The sequence below is a fragment of the Pongo abelii genome, chromosome 16 (assembly GCF_028885655.2).
Source record: "Pongo abelii isolate AG06213 chromosome 16, NHGRI_mPonAbe1-v2.0_pri, whole genome shotgun sequence".
Lineage (NCBI taxonomy): Eukaryota > Metazoa > Chordata > Mammalia > Primates > Hominidae > Pongo > Pongo abelii.
In genome coordinates this window covers 16,164,089-16,185,098 of record NC_072001.2, presented here as the reverse complement: position 1 = coordinate 16,185,098, position 21,010 = coordinate 16,164,089, and the positions used below count along the sequence as shown (strand labels likewise).

Sequence of the window (21,010 nt, the reverse complement as noted above, 5' to 3'; positions counted from 1 at the left end):
ATCTCTCAGCAGCATCCACGCTCACAGGGCTGCCTCTCGTCCTCTCACATATTTTCAGGCGTGTTTGTTCACTATTCAATGCACTCAGCTTTTGTCAAGTGCCCACTTGCTCTCTGCAAGGTGTTTTGAATTCACGTATGGCCAGGGGCTCTGGTGCAGGGAGGAGCACACAGAACCAGAAGACATGGAGCATGGGGCTTCCAAGGTCTTCCCTTCAGGAAGCCAGATGATGAGGGCATTTCTCCTTTGTTACTTTGCTAAAGCGGCTGACAGTAGTTAGACACAGCTGAGGAGGCGGGAGGCCCGCAGCGCTTCTGGGGGTCCAGCATGCTGTTTAGCTACTGATGAGGGTGGGCAGAAGAAACAAGCAGACTCCCTCCTGCTCTGGGACAGTTTCATATAGGAAACCAGGAGTCTGAGCCGCCCAGAGTATGGGCATGTTGAGGGCTGCTGGCCTTTTTGTCAGGTCTTCGGAACAGGCATGATGGGGTTATTGTCATCTCGAATGTCAGGCTAAGGGAGCTTCAGGAAAAGATTTCTGCACCATTTTTTTAGGACATTGTTTCCAAATCCTTTAAAGTGTAAGGGTCACTTGGTGCAATCATTTCACTACTTATTTGGCAAAGGGAGTTTACAGAATCAGTGTGGAACGTGGAGACGATGTGAAGATGGCGTTTTCAGTCCGCTGATGTCCTTGTTTCCTCCCTGTCTCTCTTGCAAAGTCGCCAACATCCAGCAGCAGCTGGCCCAGCTTGACAATGAGTCCCGGCCAGGCACGGCCGAGGCTGACAGGGACCGGCTGCAGCTCATCAAGGAGAAGGAGGCCCTGCGGCAGGAGCTTCAGCTCATCATTGCACAGCGCCGCTCCGCGGGAGATGTGGCCCTGCTGGAGGAGGAGCGGGAGCGCCTGGAGGAGGAGCTGTGATGTGCACAGGCCACCTCTGCACAAAGCGCCATGGAGAGATGGGTCAGCGGGGACAGGACCTCCAGCGGAAAGCCTGCTGGAAAAACTCCACGGGGTGGCTTGTGTGTGGCTGAAGGGTGTTCCTGATGATCGCTCAGAGCTTCTCCTGCCTGGATGTTCCCTGGTCTAGGAGGGGCATGCAGTGGGGGACACTGCCTTCTGCTCCCTGGGTCTCTGGAGCCTCTGCTCTGAAGCAGGAGGTGATAAGGGGGAAGGAGTGAGGGAAGATGGGTGACCTCCACCTCCCACCATGCCCCACCCTTCCCGAAGTTTGTGCTTGGTGCTTTCACCTGCCTTTGTGGGACAGTGCCCTGAGCAGGCTGTGGTCCCACTCCGGCCCGGGCAGCTCTGTTGCATGGGGGGAAGAATTCCCTGTTCCTGACATGGTGAGCATGGTGGGAATCCACCTACTGCTTTCCTCTCCAACTTTGATTTCTAACCAGGAGAGCCTGCTCTTCTCTGGCATTGGGAAGCTGGCCACCTGTTGTGCATCTGTCCCGAGGCTCCTTCACCACGCAGGACAAGCAAAGCCAGCATGGTGGCTTTGGTATTCGGTGCCACTGGGTCGTTCAGCCTTTCCTCGTGTGCCATGTGTCCTGGTTTCCACTTGCTGTGTGAGATTGCAGATTGTGTCAAAGGCTGGGCCTGCCTTCCACACTTAGCAGCAGTTTCTCTGTGGCTATCAGCTGGGCTTTGGAGAGCAGCCCCTCCCCCACGTGTTAAAGTCTCGCCCCCGGAGCTCACATGAGCAGCTCCACAGAGACTCTAATAGACGCTTGGATGATTGGATCTGTTCAGATGCTCTTACTCCTACTGTTTCACAATGGGTGTCTGTATTGTTGGCGTCCTTTATGCTTGGATGTTCATGGGTCATCTTCATAGGAGACAAGTCTGTGGCTTGGCACGAGGGGCTCACGGCAGCCTCAGGGAAGCAGTGGTGTCTGGAGAGTTGAGCTCAGAGCCCTGGGCAGGTGAATTTCATTTTGCCTGAGATGGTGGCATGCCCTGTCACCTCACCCAGAATCAACCACGAGGAGAATCTGAATGTGAAAGGGACTGTGCAGCTGAAGTTTTCTACTGTGCTCTTGCACGGCTGCATTTGTTTTCAGCTAAACATTTCCTTCTGTTCCACCCCTGATATTCTTGTATGTGTGTTCTGCATAGGAGGACCTGGGAGTTGCTGTTGCTTCTCTGTGAAGGGGGGAGGACTTGGCCCCACAAATGTCGCCTGCATCTCAGGGCCCCACACCCACGCTCCTTTGACTGTGGCTGCTGTCAACATGTGGAAATCCAGCACACACGTGCTGTGGCCCCTGAGTACAAGTCTGCAGCCCTCCATGGAGCCAGTGTTAGCCCCGATGCCTGGGTTCAAGGGTGGGGACAGCAAAGCCAGACCAGCTTTGACTCATGGGGGCCTCACATGAGACCAGCCCAGGTGCTGAGTCCTGGGATTCAGAGGCCTCAACCAGGACCTAATCGCCCCAAGCGTGTTTCCTGAATCTGCCGCTAAATGACCTTGGTGGGAGAAGCACATCCACATGTGCTAAGCACTGGCACGCACATCTCATGGGGGTGGGGCGCTTGTAGCTCTGGGCCTTCTGTGCCGGTACACAAAGGGCCCATTTCTCCACGCCGCCTCCCTTCAATGGAGGGGTGCTTGCAGTGTGCAAGTATGGGGCCACATGGTAGGAGGCTTCCCCCAGCACAGGCTGGCAGCATTGGGAGACTGGCGTGGGCCAGGTGCAGAGAGAGTGAGGTTGGCGCCTTAAGGCTGAGCTGTGCCAGCTGTAGAGCTGGGCCCAGTCTTCCTGTCTCACCTGCAGTGTCATCAGCAGCAAATGGGAGGTGTTTGCCTGGCTGGGGTGCCATCCGGGGGGAGAAAGAGAGAGATGCTCACCTCCTTCAAGCCTCCCGCCCTGGCAGATGATAGGTGCAGCGGCCTCCCAGCTGCTCAGAGCCGGCATCTCTGGAGGGAGCTGGTGCACATCTCCTGGGCTGAGGGAGCAGGCTTGAGGTGAAGGACACATACCCTAGATAATCTCTCGGAAGGCTTGTGTCAATGCTTGTGATATCCTTTGTTATTTTAGCTTGCTCATGTTAGTGTGTGGCAGGCATTTATACAAGATGCTGATGTTCAACAGAGAACCCCACGTCTCTATTGCAAGATGCCTGTCATCCTGAGAAATCCTCTTTCCAAGGATGACTGCTTTTATTATAGGGGTGATTATAAAATGAAAGATCTATCAAAAAGCAAAAATTTGGTTCTGCGGAACCTGAAGTCACGTTTTCCTTTGTCATAATTTAATGGCATCTTTACAATAAAGTACTTTATGTAAAGTAAATGAAGACAGTAAATTAGACTTTATATTTTCTTAATCTGTTAGCTTACTTTTCTACTCCTTTTCATAGCAGTGGTAAATATTCTTTGAAGTTAGTTTCCTTTGAATTGGAGACACAAGGCTATGTGCTTTAGGAGTTGGGCCCTGGCCAGTTTTCTGCCAGGAAACTGTAACCCCTTTTCTTTTTGTTGAAAATATAAGTACAGAAGTCAGGCAAATGTCTAAGACTCTTATTCTAGCAGTTTATTTTCCAGCCAGTTTTTAGATGTCTCAGTTATTGCCAGCGTGGCCCCTGTTTGGTAAGGAAGTTACGTTTTTAGTCATCTGCAACTTTCAGAATAACCAGCATAAAATTAGACTGCACATGTGGCACTCATGGGCACTTGTGTGTGATCTTGTATCCAGATGCACTGTCTCTTGCACACTCCAAAATGCACCTATTTGTATAATGACAAATGTGTTGTATTGGATAGAAGGGGGGAATTTGATCTAAAACTTTTTTCACTACAGATAAAACAATCTGAAAATAAGTCATGACTAAAGGCAGTCTAAAACCGAGCCGTACATATGAATGTATCTGTATGTCATCTGTGTGAAAACAGAGCTGGAATGTGCTGATGGATTTAGCGATGGGTTGGAAATTCTACCTGGTCACTCAAGAGTGGAGCCAGTTTTCAGTAGGAACTCAATTTAGATTCTATTAATTTGGGATTTGAGCTAATAGAATTCAGGTTGGGTTAGAATTTCTGAAAAGCATTAAGAAAAAAGTTAATAGCCTTGGACCAGGCTTGGGTAAATTCCCTACAACAAATCGCTTCCTGGGGCTGGTCACTGTTTGCCACTGGATACGCTCTGCTGGTGTCATCTCTGCCCCTGGGGTCCTCTGTGACTTAATAGTGTCCTGGTGCTTGTGAGAGTGGGTTCCAAGTTACAGCTCCAAAGCCCAATGAGGGATGTATTTTGAACTCACTTTTAAACTCCCTTTGAAAACTCTCAGCTCCCCATCTTCTGAAAAAGATGGGGTTTTTGAGGATATCGCCCTTGATAAGCATCAGATAGGATGTGAGTATCACAGAAAATTGGGGAAATGTTTTTCAGTAGTAAAGGAAATGCCTGTTTGTTGGTAATGTGCCTTGGCTTTAGGGTCAAGCCAGCCTGACCGAACTTTGAACTTGTGTAGCAGAGGCAAGCGACTTTATATGAGTTTCTTCATCTGAAAAGCAGGGATACAACCCAAAGACCAGTAAGGAATGAGGCAGTGCATACAAAGCAGTGTGCCTTTCTATAAGCCCCTCAGTGGAACTTCAGAATTGCTTTTTTTTTTTTTTTTTTTTTGAGACAGAGTCTCGCTCTGTCGCCCAGGCTGGAGTGCAGTGGCACAATATTGGTTCACTGCAAGCTCCGACTCCCAGGTTCATGCCTTTCTCCTGCCTCAGCCTCCCAAGTAGCTGGGACTACAGGCACCCATGACCACACCCAGCTAATTTTTTGTATTTTTGGTAGAGACAGGTTTCACTGTGTTAACCAGGATGGTCTCGATCTCCTGACCTCGTGATCTGCCCGCCTCGGCCTCCCAAAGTGTTGGGATTACAGATGTGAGCCACCACGCCTGGCCCCAGAACTGCTTTTTAAACATTACTTTCATGTGTACAAGCTATCAAAACATTTTCCTTAAAAATTAAAATATCATAGGTAAGTGGAATCTTAGAACATTCTACTCAAGAGTTTATTACACGTGTTCTCAAATATTTTGGTCTCAGAACCTCCTTCCAATGTTAAAATGCAGTGGATTCCAAAGAGCTTTTGTTTGTGTTGGTTTTTTTAAAGTTCTTTTTTCTAACTGTTTGGTTTTGTTTTTCATTTTTCCCCACCCAGGGACCTGTCAGTGTTTATGTGGATTTTTATCTGTCAGTATTTACTAATTTAGAAGTTAGCCCTGGGGAATTTTTAAAATATTTATTTATTAAAGATAACAATAGGCCAGGCACAGTGGCTCACGCCTGTAATCCCAGCACTTTGGGAGGCCAAGGCAGGAGGATTACTTTAGTTCAGGAGTTCGAGACCAGCCTAGGCAACACGACAAAACCTCTTCTTTACAAAAAATACAAAAGTTAGCTGGGTGGGGTGGCACGTGCCTGTGGTCCCAGCTACTTGGGAGCCTGAGGTGGGAAGATGGCTTGAGCCCGGGAGGTGGAGGTTGCAGTGAGCTCTGATCACACCACTGCACTTCAGCCTGCACAACAGAGCAAGGCCCCATCTCCACAAATAAAAAAAGACAATAAAAACCCTATTATGTGTTAATATTAGTAACATTTCTATGACTGATAACTTTTTTGAAACAAAAAACTATAGTGAGAAGAGTGGTATTATTTGCCCTTGCTGTCCATCTCTTTAGCATCTGGCTTGCTAGAAGGCAGCTGCTTTGGCCCTTGGTGCATTTGGCCAGTTGAGATGGGGTCATTTTGAGAGAACACATGAAGACCATCTAGCTGCCTACTGAATGCCATTGGGAAGGAGGGGACCTCATGGGACCCCTGAAGGCGTTTTAGGGATCCACAGGGGTCTTTGGATCACGCTTTGGAAAGCATTGGTTTCAATATATGATATTGAACTTGAAAGTGGGTTGTGTCGTGGCTCCATGTAGGATGATGCTTGTACTCTCTCGCCAGCTGACCTCTGCATGGCACCATTTGGAATTTTGTTTGCATCAAGAGAAACAAAGGCTCATCAGAATTTCTGGCATGTGGTTGAAACTTGTAAACAAACTCAGACTGGTTTGTCTTCCTTATCCTAAGTTGGTGGCACATCTGTTTCCTTTATGGGTGATAGCAGCTCTTTGTCGATCACGTGTCATTTGACGTACATTATTTTATCTATGCAGCATCAGTTCCCTGAGCTGGAGATTGTGGACTCCATTTTTACAGGTAATGAAACTAAGGGCTCAGAGAGGGTGAGACATTTGCCTAAGGCCACACAGCTTGTGAGTGACCGGCCAGGTGGGATTCTCTGAATCCCAGGCTGCTGTTGCACACTGTGTCTGGTTTCCTCTCACTCCCACCTAGCCAAGCTCTTCAAACCCCTTCAGCATGTCCCGTTCCCTGTTGGTGGAATGAGGAAGGTATTAAAGGGGCCTACTGTGGCCACACATCACAGTGTCATTTCCATTTGTAAACCAGGAGTGTTTCCTTCTAGAGGTGAACATATTTATTCATGGAGTTGTCCAACAACTGTTTATTGAGTGCCTATCCATGGTAGGCTCGATTCTAGGTGGTGGGCTTACTGCAGTAGGAACAAATTTTATTCTAGAAAATTACTAAGTAGAAAAAAGTAGAAGGAAGGAAAACAAAAATACCTCCAACCCCATAACCTGGAGATGGCAACGGCTGCTATTTTGTTTCATTTGCTTCTAATGTTTTAACTGTATAAATTTAGAATGATATTTGTTCTTGTCTAGAAGGTGGCCTAGTATGAGGGAATCTGATTTGTTCCAAGGAATTTGAACAGATGACTGCGTGCTCTGCATTTGAGCTCATCTGCTAGTTATCTGTCCTTCTGCTCACTTCACCCTCCTCCTATCCATCCAAGCAGCCATCCCCAGCCACCCACCCAGCCACCCGTACAGCCACCCGTACAGCCACCCATCCAGCCACCCACCCAGCCACCTACCCATCCAGCCACCCACCCAGCCACCTACCCATCCAGCCACCCACCCAGCCACCCACCCAGCCACCCATCCACCCACCCAGCCACCCATCCACCCACCCATCCAGCCACCCACCCTCCCAGCCACCCATCCAGCCACCCACCCACCCATCCATCCATCTAGCCACCCACCCATCCAGCCACCCACCCATCTAGCTGCCCGCCCATCTGTCCACCTGTAGCTCACCCACCCAGCCACCCACCCACACATTGACCCATCCCCATGCCCACTCCTCTTCTCAGGCATCCCCTCCCCTGTGCACTGTGCCTGGTGCTTTCACAGAGTAGCAGGCCCTGCTCAGGGTGCCAGGGATGTGTGATCTTGGCCCTTGTGAGCTGGGTGCTTTGAGAATGGGGGGTCATCACAACCTGATTCAGTTGGAGGGAATTGATAGTGGAATGTCTTGTTATGAAAATATTCTCCCTGTTTTTTGAAATGTACTCATCAACTGTTTTCTTACCTACAGGATTCTGCTTCAGGAAAAAAGGAATTGTCTACTTATGCAGCTGGAAGAAGCCACCCGCTTAACATCCTACCTCCAGTCCCAGTTAAAAAGGTAGGTTACTTTCAAAGAGAAAACTGTATTTGTTCATAGTGTTCCAATGACTGGTACATGAACTCGTTTCTTGTAGCTTATTTTTCTCCTACTGGAGCTTCACCTGAAATGTTGTTAACACAGAAAGGATACATTATACATTTAACATGCTACTGCTGTATGACTCAAGGAATATGGAGAGAACCACATTTGGCTTCAGGGTAAGAGGCCTGAAGTCAAATGTATTCAAGGATTTTGTAACCTAATTAACAGTTTCAGGGGTGTACATCTATACACATGCACATTTTTCTTTTGGGTTTTTTTTTAAAGCATATGAATTTTTTAAGCTAGTAAGATTTGGCTGCTCAAGAATGGCTCTGCGCACATTCTTCAGCCCTTACCATATGGTAGAGTGCAATGTCAAGGGCCTTAGATGTATCATTTTCTCAGATATTCCTCCTAACAATGCCCGAGGTGGGAACTGTTCTCACCCCAGCCCCAGTGAGCCCGTGGGAGCCCAGAGGGGATGAATGGCTTAAGCAAGTGTACCTGGCTAGTAGGTGTTCCAGCCAGGACTGGGACTGGGACTTGGGCACGGGTCTCTGCTGTTGCCGACTTGACTGCTCTCTGCTACTCTTTCCGTGCTCACAGGGTGAGCAGGGGTGGCTGCCCGGCCATCTCAGATGGCCATGCTGTCTCATTTCAGCCTGTGTGCCAGCACCCTGCCAGTGTCCTCGGAGAGCAGCCATGGTCTCTGGCCTCCAGCTGGGGCTCCCTGAGCTCGGTCAGCTTCATGGACATCTACGGCCTCCCGCAGTACGAGAAGCCCATCGCTGAGGGCAACCAGCTTCTACACTTCCACCTCATTCCCTTCAATGCGCTGGGGTGAGATGCCCCCTTTTCAGAGCCCCCAGGTCCCTCCGGCTTCCACAAGCAGAGGTGGTCCCGGACACACCCCAGTCTCTGGCGTCGCTGTCCTCCCGCTCCTCCCTGTCCTCGCTGTTGCCCCCAAGCTCACCCCTGGACATGCCCTTCCTCCCTGCTGGCGGGACTCGCCACTGGCGCAGCTGGCGGACAGCTGGGAGGGACCAGGCCTGGGGACCCTTGACACACTGTGGGCCCACGCCTCAGCTTTGGGGGACGAAGACTTACCAGGCGTGGCGGCCCTTGAGCCACACGGGGTCCCTGGGGATGGGGAAGGGTCGCACGAGCGAGGACTCCCACCAGCTGGCGCTCCCCTGGGTGGAAGTAAGTGTGGACACGGCCTCCTGCGGGGCAAGGGTTATGTCCAGGGAGGAAACTATGGGGTCCAGAGTGAGGACGGCTGGCTTTCCAGGTCCATGGTGAGCTCTACGTTTAGGAATATTGATGTGATTGGGAAGAGCACACACCTGCTCTTTCTGATCTGTGTTGGGGAAAGATCATTGAAGTTGACAAAGTTGTCTTTCCTAGGTATTTGGCTTGTTTTCAAAAAATACTTAATTGTTGAAAACTAGGGTAAGAACCACACAGTCTTCCACATTCAGAGGCTGCTAGAGATGGATTAGGGCCTTCGTGACCTTTGCAGCATGCCTGCTGAGATGGAACCGTCAGTGTGTGCCCGCCTGAGACCATTATGCCAACAGGTGTCTGCTTGTAACTAGTGGAAATCTCGACTTCTTTTGTTGCTTTGACATCTCTGTATCTTTTATAGTTTTCAAGAACATAATTCTATCAAATGTGGAAGTGAAAATAATTGGGTAATTTCAAAAGACATGCCTGTAAGTATCAGTCATTTCTACTGAATTGGTTGCTCTGGTGGTTCTTCAAATGGAAAAACACAGAGCTCCGTGGAGCCTCATCCATTCAGATGGTGTTGGTTCAGCTCCTCCTTGGAGCTGGGGTCTTTCTGCTTGTAGCCTGCTTGGAAGACCAAACTGCTATGGAAGGGAATATTGATCCCATGTGCTTTTGTGAGCCACCCATGGCAACTTTATCTTCCTTTGGTTTTAAAGAGGATCAAGAACAAGGTCTCCCGTTCCTGAAGTTCAGCCCATTTAATTGACTTTTATTTGCACAGCAAAAATGTTTTAAATGTTCCATTGAGGCAAACACTAGATAATTTGTGCAGCATAGTGGATCTCAGCCAGGGGTGTTTTTGCCTCCTGCCCCTGGGGAACACTTGGCAATGTCTGGAAACATTTTTGGTTGTCACAACAAGGGGATGGGAGATGCTCCTGGCATCTGGCGAGTGTAGGGACTGTAGGCCAGGGATGCTGCTAAGCACCCTACCATGCACAAGGCAGCACCCCCTCCCCCTCGAGAATGGTCCAGCCCCAAATGTCAAGAGGGCTGAGGCTGAGAAACCCTAGTCACATACCATGGAGTATTTATGCTTCAAAGGGTAGAAATAAAACTAGAGAGCAGATCCAGTGTGGTGTAGTGGAAACAGCTTCAAACTAGCACCTGGGAGACCAAGCTTTTGTTCCCTGCCCTGTCCACTTCTAGCTGTGTGACCTTGAACACATACCTGGACTGAGTCTCACCTTTTCCACCCTTGAATGCAGTCAACTCTGTGACCCCCTCCATTCACCACCATTCTGTTACCCAAGAGATAGATGGATTGGTGGATCAATAGATAGGTTCATCACTCTATAAAATAGTAGTCTGTTGGCACTTACCTGCGTAACCAGAGGCCATCATGTCCTCAGACTGCCCCATGGCTTTTTGGTATCTCTATTTTGGTGTCTGCCCCTGTGTTTGCAAACACACTTCGGTATCCCCAGATATATTGTTTCTGAAGTCCATACATGCAGGTATCCTTCATTAGCTTTGTTCCTCTTTATAACCACACGTTGATTGCTCCATGTTTATTCCGTTCAGTCAAAAAGGAAATATCCAATTAGGACTTTTTTCTTAGTCTCCTTCCTCTCTCCCACCACCTTCTCCTTAAGGGATTGAGAGTCCAGAATGTCAGTCTAGTTAGGCATGAAATCTGCACAAGGCCCAAGGGCCACTTTGGGACAGAGGAGAGACAGAGTGGGAGAGAGAAGCGCTGACTTAATTTCACATCCTGATTTCTTTATTTTTTCCTTTGCTTTCCGTGGCAGATGCTATAATGGTCGAAATTTCTCAGACTGGGAAGTATTTGCTTACGTGTGTAGACACTGCCATCTCGTGGTGGAGTCATATGTCATTCGTGATTATTACTTGTATTACACTGCCATCTTGTGGCGGATTCATATATGGCATTGATGATGAATTCTTGTATGGCACTGCCATCTTGTGGCGGATTCGTATATGACATTGGTGATGAATTCTTGCACGGCACTGCCATCTGGTGGCGGATTCTTATATGACATTGGTGATGAATTCTTGTATGGCACTGCCATCTGGTGGCAGATTCTTATATGACACCGCCGATAAATTCCCGAGTGACACTGCCATCTGGTGGTAGACTCTTATATGACATCGGTGGTGGTTTCTTGGGTGACACTGCCGACTAGTGGTAGCTTTTTATGATACTGCCATCTGGTGGTAGTTTTATACGTTACATCTATTACATTGTTTCAAGGACACATATATATTATGTTGTTCCAAGGACACATTTATTTGTGTCCTTAGAAACTTGACATACTTGACCCTGCTGGGTGTCCCCAGAGGGCCGGGTTGTGTAGCCAGCTTCAGGCATGGACACTGGGGGGCTCCTCGCCTCCCCTGCCCCATCATGTATCAGCTGTGCTGGGAACATTGCGGTCTAAGTTCGTCCCCCAGCAAGTCTTAATAAGACAAAATTTTTGTGAGATAAAAATCAAGGTTGTCCAAACTTGCAAACCAGCCTCTGAATGATTTTTTCCTTGTGTTTTCAATCAATTGGAGGAAACAGAAGGCAGGTCAAAGGAGTGGGGCAATACACTGTGGTCTTTCATGCTATTTACGTTTTTGTTACAGTTTTGTCTTCCCTGGATTTTAAAAAGTCAAATGTGTTGTGATTATGAAATACTTATCTATTTTCATCTACCCATTAGTATTAGCTAATCAAAACCTGTAAAAATCTTGACTTTGCTCATATTGATGTTTTTATGATACTGATACTCCATTTAATGTTGTTGGCTTAAATTCTGCAGTGTTTCCACTTTGTGCTTTTTTTTTTTTTATCTGTTCTCATGTGGCTCGACAGAAGTGCTCACTGTAAGTGGCCTTGGGAGTCCCCTTGCTCAGTGTTGTTGCTCAAGCCCCAGGCATACCTTTGTGCTGTGGATGGATGTGTTCAGGATGGCTGGGGTGTGGCCAACGAGGGTTATCTTATAGCTGCGCTTCAACACAACTTAGCAATTGGCCTTATCATTATCGCATTGTTAATATTCATGGTGGCTACAAAAGCTGTTTAAGAACTTTCCTAGACACTTTCACTGTTTATTCCCTGTATGTGTTTGTTTCTGGAATGTAATGGCGTTCATTGCTGTCCTATGCCACCTGGCAGCTTTGCTATGCTGTGGTTTTACTATATTTTCTTCCTTTTTACCAAGCAGTGTTCACGTCCTTGGCTCTTAGTGTCCGTCTGTCTTGAATGATGAAAAGGGAGTAAAGAGATTTTCACATGAACATGGGGAAGATTTGACCCTTCTCTCCCTGGCACTGCTCGTGAGGGCCCACCTCTGTCCCTTGAAGCCCCAGGGCAGGCGTCCTGGGTGTGGAGCGTAGAGTCTGTGCTTTTTCTCAGCCGGGGCAGTTGCCGATGGGACTTCCTCCTGGCAATTCCTACTTCCACACACCCTGTGGGTCCAGTGACTCAGCCTGGGCTTCGAGGATTAGCTCCTTCATTTCTTTCCTCTCTGCATTGACTTCTATGGCGATGATGAGAGAGAAATGTGGCCAGACTTGTGCCTTGGGCTAGGGTGGTTGCAGGTGCTTAGGCTCGTTACCTGGTGCTATTTCCTTTCAGGCATCTACAGCTGAGTCTGGGGACCATGCGTGTCAGGGCTGGGAATGCAAATGGTAGTGGTGGTTTCCTTTGCTGGGGGTTGATGCAGTGGATGGGGGTGCTTCCATTTGCAGTTTAGGGCCAGGTGTTTGGGTCCTTCCACGTGGCGGGGATAAAGAGAAGAGCTGGCGTCTGGAGTCCTGATCTGTCTGAGAGGCAGTGACTCCAGCCACCCCAGGATGGAGGCCAGCTTCCAGCCCTGGCTGATGGGGGAGAAGCAGCGAATTCCCCGGATGTGGCATGGCGGATCTTTGGAAGATTCACTCGGCCTCCACTTGACCTCGCGAGGCCAAAGGCCACAGCCCCATGTGCTCCGTGTGCTGTTAAACATGTTCGTATTTCATTGGCGTGGATGATAGTTTGGTTGAAAGGAGAGATGGTCGCCAGTGGAGTCAGTTTAGGAAGGCACAAAGGTCAACCCTTTCCATTTCTAGAACTCAGCCAAAGAAAAGTGCAGAGATGAAAGCGGGAGCTGGCTTTGAGTGACGATGGAGTGCCCAGCTGGGGCTTCCAATTTGATTCCGTGTTCCAGCCGAGTGCGCCCCTCCAGAAAGCAGACTCCTGGGCTCACAGGTGCATTTAGCGTGGGAAGATTATATACACGTTTGTATTGGTTTTGTTAAAAGGAACTTATTGCTATGAGGAAATGGGTAGAAATGGCTGATGAAATGTTAAAAGGAAACATTTCAATGGCTATTTTTGGCTCTTGAATAAAATTGATGTGAAAGATAAAAATAAGCGTGCCAGGAATAGCAGCGTGCTAACCCAGAAGGGCGGCTGGAAGGCTCCTGCCTGCGGTCACTGAGATGGCCAGGCTTGAGCCCCAGCTTCCTCCCCCGGGGCCGCAGGCCTCCCAGGTGGTGTTTTCAGAGGATGAGTGTGGGTTCAACTGTGTCCTCTGCTTTGAAGGTTGCTAATTTTTCCAGCGTTTATTTGGATAACTAAAATGTTTTTTTCTTGAGTATAAAAGCAGTATTTGTTGTATAAAACATGGGAAATATCCGACAGCATAAAGAAGGCAGTGAAAACCATGACCTCTTGGCGAGCGCCACTGCTGTTCCCATCAGGCTAATGCTGCTTTCGTGTCTCGTGGGTGTGCGCGGCTTTCAGAAAGTGCCATTTGAGGGGCTTCTCACCATCATCTTATGTTCGTGTGTTCATTAAGGGGGTGGAAATAGATTTATGAATCCAAGAGGTAGCCAGAAGTTCATTTCTTCAATTTTCCAATGTGAAAAACAACTAGAGTGCAGCAAGTCTCCGTGTGTGTGTCCCAGTGAGTCTCTGGAACACTCAGTGACAAAGTGTGTGCTCCAGCGTCAAGGACCCCGGTACCCGGTGCTGTCATTTCCTGACCCTGTATGTGTCCCTTACTTGCAGCAGTGACTCTTTGAGAAGACAGTGCCAAGAGGTTGGAGAGGAGGGTACGCTGCATCTCCACATGCCTGTCGGATTATTCACTAGCCAGCGACAGTGGGGTGTTTGAACCTCTAACCAAAAGGTCTGAAGCCAGTCTTACTATTTTGTTCTCCGTACACAGAATCACCTGTGTTACTGGAAATCACAAAAAGATTCCGTACTGAACCTTTCATGCATTGACACTTTGTTCATTTTTTGAGCGGTAAGATATTTTTCTAGCTTCTTTCACCTTTGGGTGATTGGGTTTTAGAAAGAAGTCTTTCTCCCTGGCCCTGGGGGCCTAAGGCTTGAGTCTGATGGAGCTCAAAAAGGAGAATCAATGTATGCATCTTTTTATATATTTTTTATTTTTTTGAGATGGAGTCTTGCTCTGTCACCCAGGCTGGAGTGCAGTGGAGCTGCCTCGGCTCACTACAACCTCCGCCTCCTGGGTTCAAGCGATTCTCGTGCCTCAGCCTCAGTATGTTACTCTATTTTTTATTTAGGAAAAGAGTTGGTAAACTTTTCTTAAAGTGCCAGATAGTAAATATTTTAGGTTTTACGAGCCATAAGGTCTCTGTCACCTAATAGATGTACCCAGTACAGAATTTCTCACTTTAATTTCCAGTCTTTTGTGCTATCTGCTGGTTTCATTGTGAGCTGCAAGGAAATAGAGAGCTGGAGGATTGAAACCTAGTCTGAGAAGTTACTCTGTGAGAGAAGCAAACCCCAAAGGTAGAGTGGAAACAGCAATTATAAGAGGAAACGCGGCCAGTTGTGGTGGCTCAAGCCTATAATCTCAGCACTTTGGGAGGCTGAGGCGAGCAGATCACCTGAGGTCAGCAGTTTAAGACCAGCTGGGCCAACATGGTGAAACCCCGTCTCTACTAAAAATACAAAAAATTAGCCAGGTGTGGTGGCATGTGCCTGTAGTCCCAGCTACTTGGGAGACTGAGGCACAAGAATCACTTGAACCCAGGAGGTGGATGTTGCAGTGAGCCAAGATCACGCCATTACACTCCAGCCTGGGCGACAGAGCGAGACTCCGTCTCAAAAAAAAAAAAAAGAGGAAACGCAACAAGACACAGCCTGTGGAACCTGCCAAGAAGAAGACAAAAGAAGGAGACTGTCTAGGACTGAGATCCAATTTGTGTGAGGAGGGTAGTGATGGAGGGGGCTAAGGGGCATGATGTGACAGCATAGGGACCTGTTTTAATGAACAGTGTTCATGGGGAGTTTTGAGAGACGTTGGGATGGAATTATGACCTTGCCACCTCAATAATTAACTAATTTGTCAGGCGCGGTGGCTCACGCCTGTAATCCCAGCACTTTGGGAGGCTGAGACGGGCAGATCACGAGGTCAGGAGATCAAGACCATCCTGGCTAACACAGTGAAACCCCGTCTCTACTAAAAATACAAAAAGATTAGCCGGGCAAAGTGGTGGGCACCTGTAGTCCCAGCTACTCGGGAGGCTGAGGCAGGAGAATGGCGTGAACCTGGGAGGCGGAGCTTGCGGTGAGCCGAGATCGCACCACTGCACTCCAGCCTGGGCGACAGAGTGAGACTCCATCTCCAAAAAAAAAAAGAAAACTTAACTAATTTGATGGGTTTGTGTAAGTCACCACCCTGCCCCCACTTTGAGACAGGGTTTTGTTCTGTTGTCCAGGCTGGAGTGCAGTGGCACAATCCTAGCTCATTGCAGCCTCGTACTCCTGGGCTCAAGTGATCCTCCTGCCTCAGCCTCCCAAATAGCTGAGTGGGACTACAGGCGCTTCCCACCACACCTGGCTAATTTTTTAAGTTTTTGTAGGGACAGCGTCTCGCCATGTTCCCCAGGCTTGTGTTGAACTCCTGGACTCAAGTAATCCTCCTGCCTGTGCCTCCGAAAGTACTTGGATTACAGGCGTGGGCCACTTTGCCTAGCTGTTTTCATCATTACTTTGAAGAAAAATATATACTTTGATATTTTGATCATAAAACATGATAAGATTTTGCTATTTTTTTTTTTGAGATGGAGGCTAAAGTTCAGTGGTGTGATCTTGAGGGGTTCAAGCAATTCTCCTACCTCACCCTCCTGAGTAGCTGGGCCTACAGGTGTGCGCCACTACACAATTTTTGTATTTTTAGTAGAGATGGGGTTTTTCCATATTGGCCAGGCTGGTCTCGAACTCCTGGCCTCAGGTGATCTGCCCACCTTGGCCTCCCAAAGTGCTGAGATTTCAGGCATGAGCCACTGTGCCCGACCTGTAACAAGATTTTTTAAAGGCCATACCCAAAATTCCATTTTTAATCTTTCAATTTTTTTCTTTTCTTTTGATCCATAAAGCAATTGCATATATATTAAATCTTATTCTCCTGCATTTTGCCTACATGACATATACTTTTATCTTATAGAGCTAATGACATATAATCAATTATATATATTATTATTATTTTGTTTTTACAGATAGGGTTTCGCTGTGTCATTCAGGCTTGAGTGCGGTGGCACTGTCTTGGCTCACTGCAGCCCCTATCTCCTGGGCTGAAGCCATCCTCCTGCTTCAGTCTCCCATGTAGCTGGGACCACAGGTGTGTGCCACCACAGGCAGCTATTTATTTATGTTCAGTAGAGGCATGGTCTCACTTTGTTGCCCAGGCTGTTCTTGAACTTCTGGGCTCAAACCATCTGCTCACCTTGGCCTCCCGTGTCTGTTATATTTTTTGATAATTCTGTTTAGATGTACAGTTCTCAGTTTTTTAGCATGAGACAATAATACAACCATATGACACTAAATTGATGAAGTGCTTATAAAGTGGTTTTGAAATTCACATGGTAGTGCCAATTATATAATATTCTGTTGAAATGTCATTCTGATATCCTACATAATCCACAGAGATGTTGTTTAAAATGCAGGTTGAGCATTCCTAATCTGAAAATCCAAAATGCTCCAAAATCAAAATCTTTTTGAATATTGACATAATGCCACAAGTGGAAAATTCCACAGTTGACCTCATGCAATGGGTCAGTCAGAACACAGGAACACAGCACAGTTTATTCAACATCCCCCAGGGAAAAACTATCCTTCCAGCTCCCTTCAGCTTAGATGTATCTTTTACGTGCATGGCCAGATTTTCCCATGCAATTATAGCCATAAAAGGTGATAAAATGGCACACGTGCAGGCTGGATGCACCAACAGAAAGTTTTCCAAAATAACCCACATGGGGCAAAAGCCTCCTTGCATTATTCATTGTGTTTTGAAATTAAAAACAATTTTTTTCCTGCTTTGTGGTATAAATCTTTTGTTGAACTTTTCAGAAAGCCTGCAGATATCCCCATGGATAAGAGTAATAAGAAAAGAGGAAGAATTTATGTTTATGTATAGTGCAGAAAGTAAGTCAGGCTCTTGGAGAAACTAGACAGTGGTGTAAGTGTGAAATATCTTACAGAAGAGTATGGTGTTAGAATGACCACCATGTATGATATGAAGAAACAGGAGGGTAACTGTTGATGTTCTGTGCTGAAGGTGATTAACAGAAGTTAATGAAATATAGAAAAACACCACATGAAGCTAATAATGAAGATCTCCATTGTGTATTGAGAGTGGCTCCATCAGCAATGCAGTGAACACATGCAACTTACTGTGCACTAATCATGAAATAAAGATATATCATGATGAACTGAAAATTGAAAGGAACTGTGAATATTCAACAGGCTGGTTGCAGAAATTTCTGAAAAATCATGATATTAACATTTTAAACATTTGTGGTGCTAGGGTCGGGCATGGTGGCCCATGCCTGCAATCCCAGCACTTTGGGATGCCAAGGCAGGCAGATCGCCTGAGGTCCAGAGTTTGAGACCAGCTTGGCCAATGTGGTGAAACCCTGTCTCTACTAAAAATACAAAAATTAGCTGGGCGTGGTGGCGCATGCCCGTGATCCCAGTTACTCGGGAGGGTGAGGCAGGAGAATCAGTTGAACCCAGGAGACGGAGGTTGCAGTGAGCTGAGATCATGTCATTGTACTCCAGCCTGGGCAACAAGAGTGAAAAAAATCTCTCAAAAAAAAATAAAAAATAAAAAAGATTTGTGGTGATAAAGCATCTCCTGATTTTTTTTTTTTTTTTTTTTTTTTTTTTGAGACAGGCTTTCACCATATTGGCCAGGCTGGTCTCGAGCTCCTGAGCCACTGCACCTGCCCTAAAGGCATGAATTTCTTACCAGTTCATTATTATGCTAACAGAAAGACATGGATATCTAGGAACATCTTTTCTGATTGGTTTCACAAACATTTTGTAGCAGTAGTTGGTGCTTATTTCAGGGAAGCTGGACTGGATGATGACTGTTCCTCCTTAAAACTCTTCAGCTCATCCTGCAGCTGCAATTTTCTCAAAAATAATGTTTATGCTGTGTGCTTTCCCTGAAGTGTGACTTCACTGCCATGTGACCAGGGAATCCCTAGATTGATGAAGAGTAAACATAAAAACACTTTCTTGAACAATACGCTGGCAGCTGTGAATAGATGTATGGGTGTGAAAGGGTTTCAAAAGGAGTGAAGGATGCCATATGTGCAGTTGTCAGGGCCTGCAACACAGTGACTAAAGGTACAGCTCTGCATGCCTGGCACAACTTCTGACCTTCAACTGTATCACTGATGATAATGAACAAGGTGGTGATTTTGATGGCTTCTTCAGGAAAGTGAGAAAAATATGTAACATCCTTACATATGCAAAAAATATACCTTCAGTTTGTCAGTAAGCTGGAAGAAGCGGATAACAAGAAAGCTTTTAATATCGACAGAGGCTCCGGTTTCTTCGTTCACCCATGGTGATAGAGCTGACATTGATCTGAATCAGGGTGATTGTGATAATGAAGACGACATTAACACTGCAGAAAAAGTACCTATAGATGACATGGTTAATGGTATGTGATGGGTTTACTGAAGGACCAGAACAGTGTTCATTCATAACAGAAAAAGAAATCATGTCAGTTTATAAAATGAGAGCCTTGGGCTGGGCACAGTGTCTCACGCCTGTAATCCCAGCACTTTGGGAGGCCAAGGCGGGCAGATCACTTGAGGTCAGGAGTTCAAGAACAGCCTGGCCAACACAGTGAAACCCTGTCACTACTGAAAATACAAAATTAGCTGGGCCTGGTGGCAGGTGCCTGTAATCTCAGCTACTCGGGAGGCTGAGGCAGGAGAATCATTTGATCCTGGGAGGCGAAGGTTGCAGTGAGCCGAGATCACACCACCGCAAACCAGCCTGGGTGACAGAGCGACACCCCATCTCAGAAAATAAATAAATAAATAAAAGGAGATCCTTCTAGGCAATACTCGTTGTTAATGAGACAGATGACTTTAGAGGAAACATTTTAAAAAGCCATCCCTCAGAATGCCTCTTTATTCCTAGAGGACTCCCTGGAATTCTTATCAACTGCTTCTGATGATGTTTCTGCTTACTTTTTTTTTTTTTTGAGAAGGAGTCTCACTCTGTCGCCTAGGCTGGAGTGCAGTGGCACGATCTCAGCTCACTGCAAGCTCTGCCTCCCGGGTTCACACCATTCTCCTGCCTCAGCCTCCTGAATAGCCGGGACTACAGGCGCCTGCCACCATGCCCGGCTAATTTTTTGTGTTTTTAGTAGAGATGGGGTTTCACCGTGTTAGCCAGGATGGTCTCGATCTCCTGACCTCACGATCTGCCCACCTCGGCCTCCCAAAGTATTAATTTTTTTTTTTTTTTTGAGATGGAGTCTTGCTGTGTCACCCAGGCTGGAGTGCAGTGGCCTGATGTCTGCTCACTGCAAGCTCCGCCTCCCAGGTTCACGTCATTCTCCTGCCTCAGCCTCCCAAGTAGCTGGGACTACAGGCGCCTGCCACGATGCCCGGCTAATTTTTTATAATTTTTTAGTAGAGATGGGGTTTCACCATATTAGCCAGGATGGTCTTGATCTCCTGACTCTGTGATCTATCCGCCTCAGCCTCCCAAAGTGCTGGGATTACAGGGGTGAGCCACAACGCCCGGCCAAGTATTAAATTTCTTATTTGAAAAATCTCCCCTCTCCAAAGATCTCCCAGTGTTTCTGCAGAGGTCTCTACTTAGGTAAAGAGAAGAAGCAATTCTCGGCCGGGTACAGTGGCTCACGCCTGTAATGCCAGCACTTTGGAAAGCAAGGTTGGTGGATTCCTTGATCCCAGAAGTTCAAGATCAGCCTGGCCAACATGGTGAAACCCCATCTTTACCAAAAATACAAAAATTAGGCGTGTGTGGTGGAGTGCACCTGTAGTCCCAGCTACTCGGGAGGCTGAGGTAGAAGGACCGCTTGGGCCTGGGAGGTCAAGACTGCAATGAACCAAGGTGGTGCCACTGCACTCCAGCCTGGGGAACAGAGTGAGACCCTGCTTAAAAAAAAAAAATTATTTGTGAGGGTGAAATTTAAATGCCTTTGATTGTGCATAGCTATCAGTTATTCCTTGTTTTAATATTTAGTTTATTTGAAATAGAACACATATAGAAATGTACATAAAACAAAACACAGGGCCAGGCCCGGTGGGTCAGGCCTATAATCCCAGCACTTTTGGAGGCCGAGGCGGGCGGATTACTTGAGGTCAGGAGTTTGAGACCAGCCTGGCCAACATGGTGAAACCCCATCTCTACTAAAAATACAAAAATTAGTCGTATGTGATGGTGCATGCCTGTAATCCCAGATACTTGGGAGGCTGAGGCAGGAGAATCGCTTGAACCTGAGAGGCAGAGGTTACAGTGAACCAAGATCGCGCTACTGCACTCCAGCCTGGGCAACGGAGTCAGACGCTGTCTAAAAAAAAAAAAAAAAAAGTCTGGGTGTGGTGGCTCATGCCCGTAATCCCAGCACTTCGGGAGGCCAAGGCGGGCAGATCACCTGAGGTCAGGAGTTCGAGACCAGCCTGACCAACATGGAGAAACACCGTCCCTACTCAAAGTACAAAATTAGCCGGGCGTGGTGTTGCATGACTGAAATCTCAGCTACTTGGGAGGCTGAGGCAGGAGAATCGCTTGATCTGGGAGGCGGAGGTTGTTGTGAGCTGAGATCATGCCATTGTACTCCAGCCTGGGCAACAAGAGCGAAACTCCGTCTCAAACAAACAAAAAACAA

The 21,010-nt window shown here is 47.3% G+C and overlaps 1 long non-coding RNA gene and 1 pseudogene across 1 annotated transcript; both read left to right on the top strand.

The window, feature by feature from the left end:
• Positions 1 to 3,949: 3,949 nt before the first annotated feature.
• Positions 3,950 to 12,522, top strand: LOC100453110 (protein WWC3-like; annotated as a pseudogene).
• Positions 12,523 to 14,333: 1,811 nt separating this feature from the next.
• On the top strand, positions 14,334 to 17,689 carry LOC129050264 (uncharacterized). Its single transcript, XR_008513875.2, has 3 exons — positions 14,334 to 14,634; positions 16,347 to 16,468; positions 17,197 to 17,689. It is a non-coding gene; the product is annotated as an uncharacterized LOC129050264 (long non-coding RNA).
• The last annotated feature ends 3,321 nt before the right edge of the window (positions 17,690 to 21,010 follow it).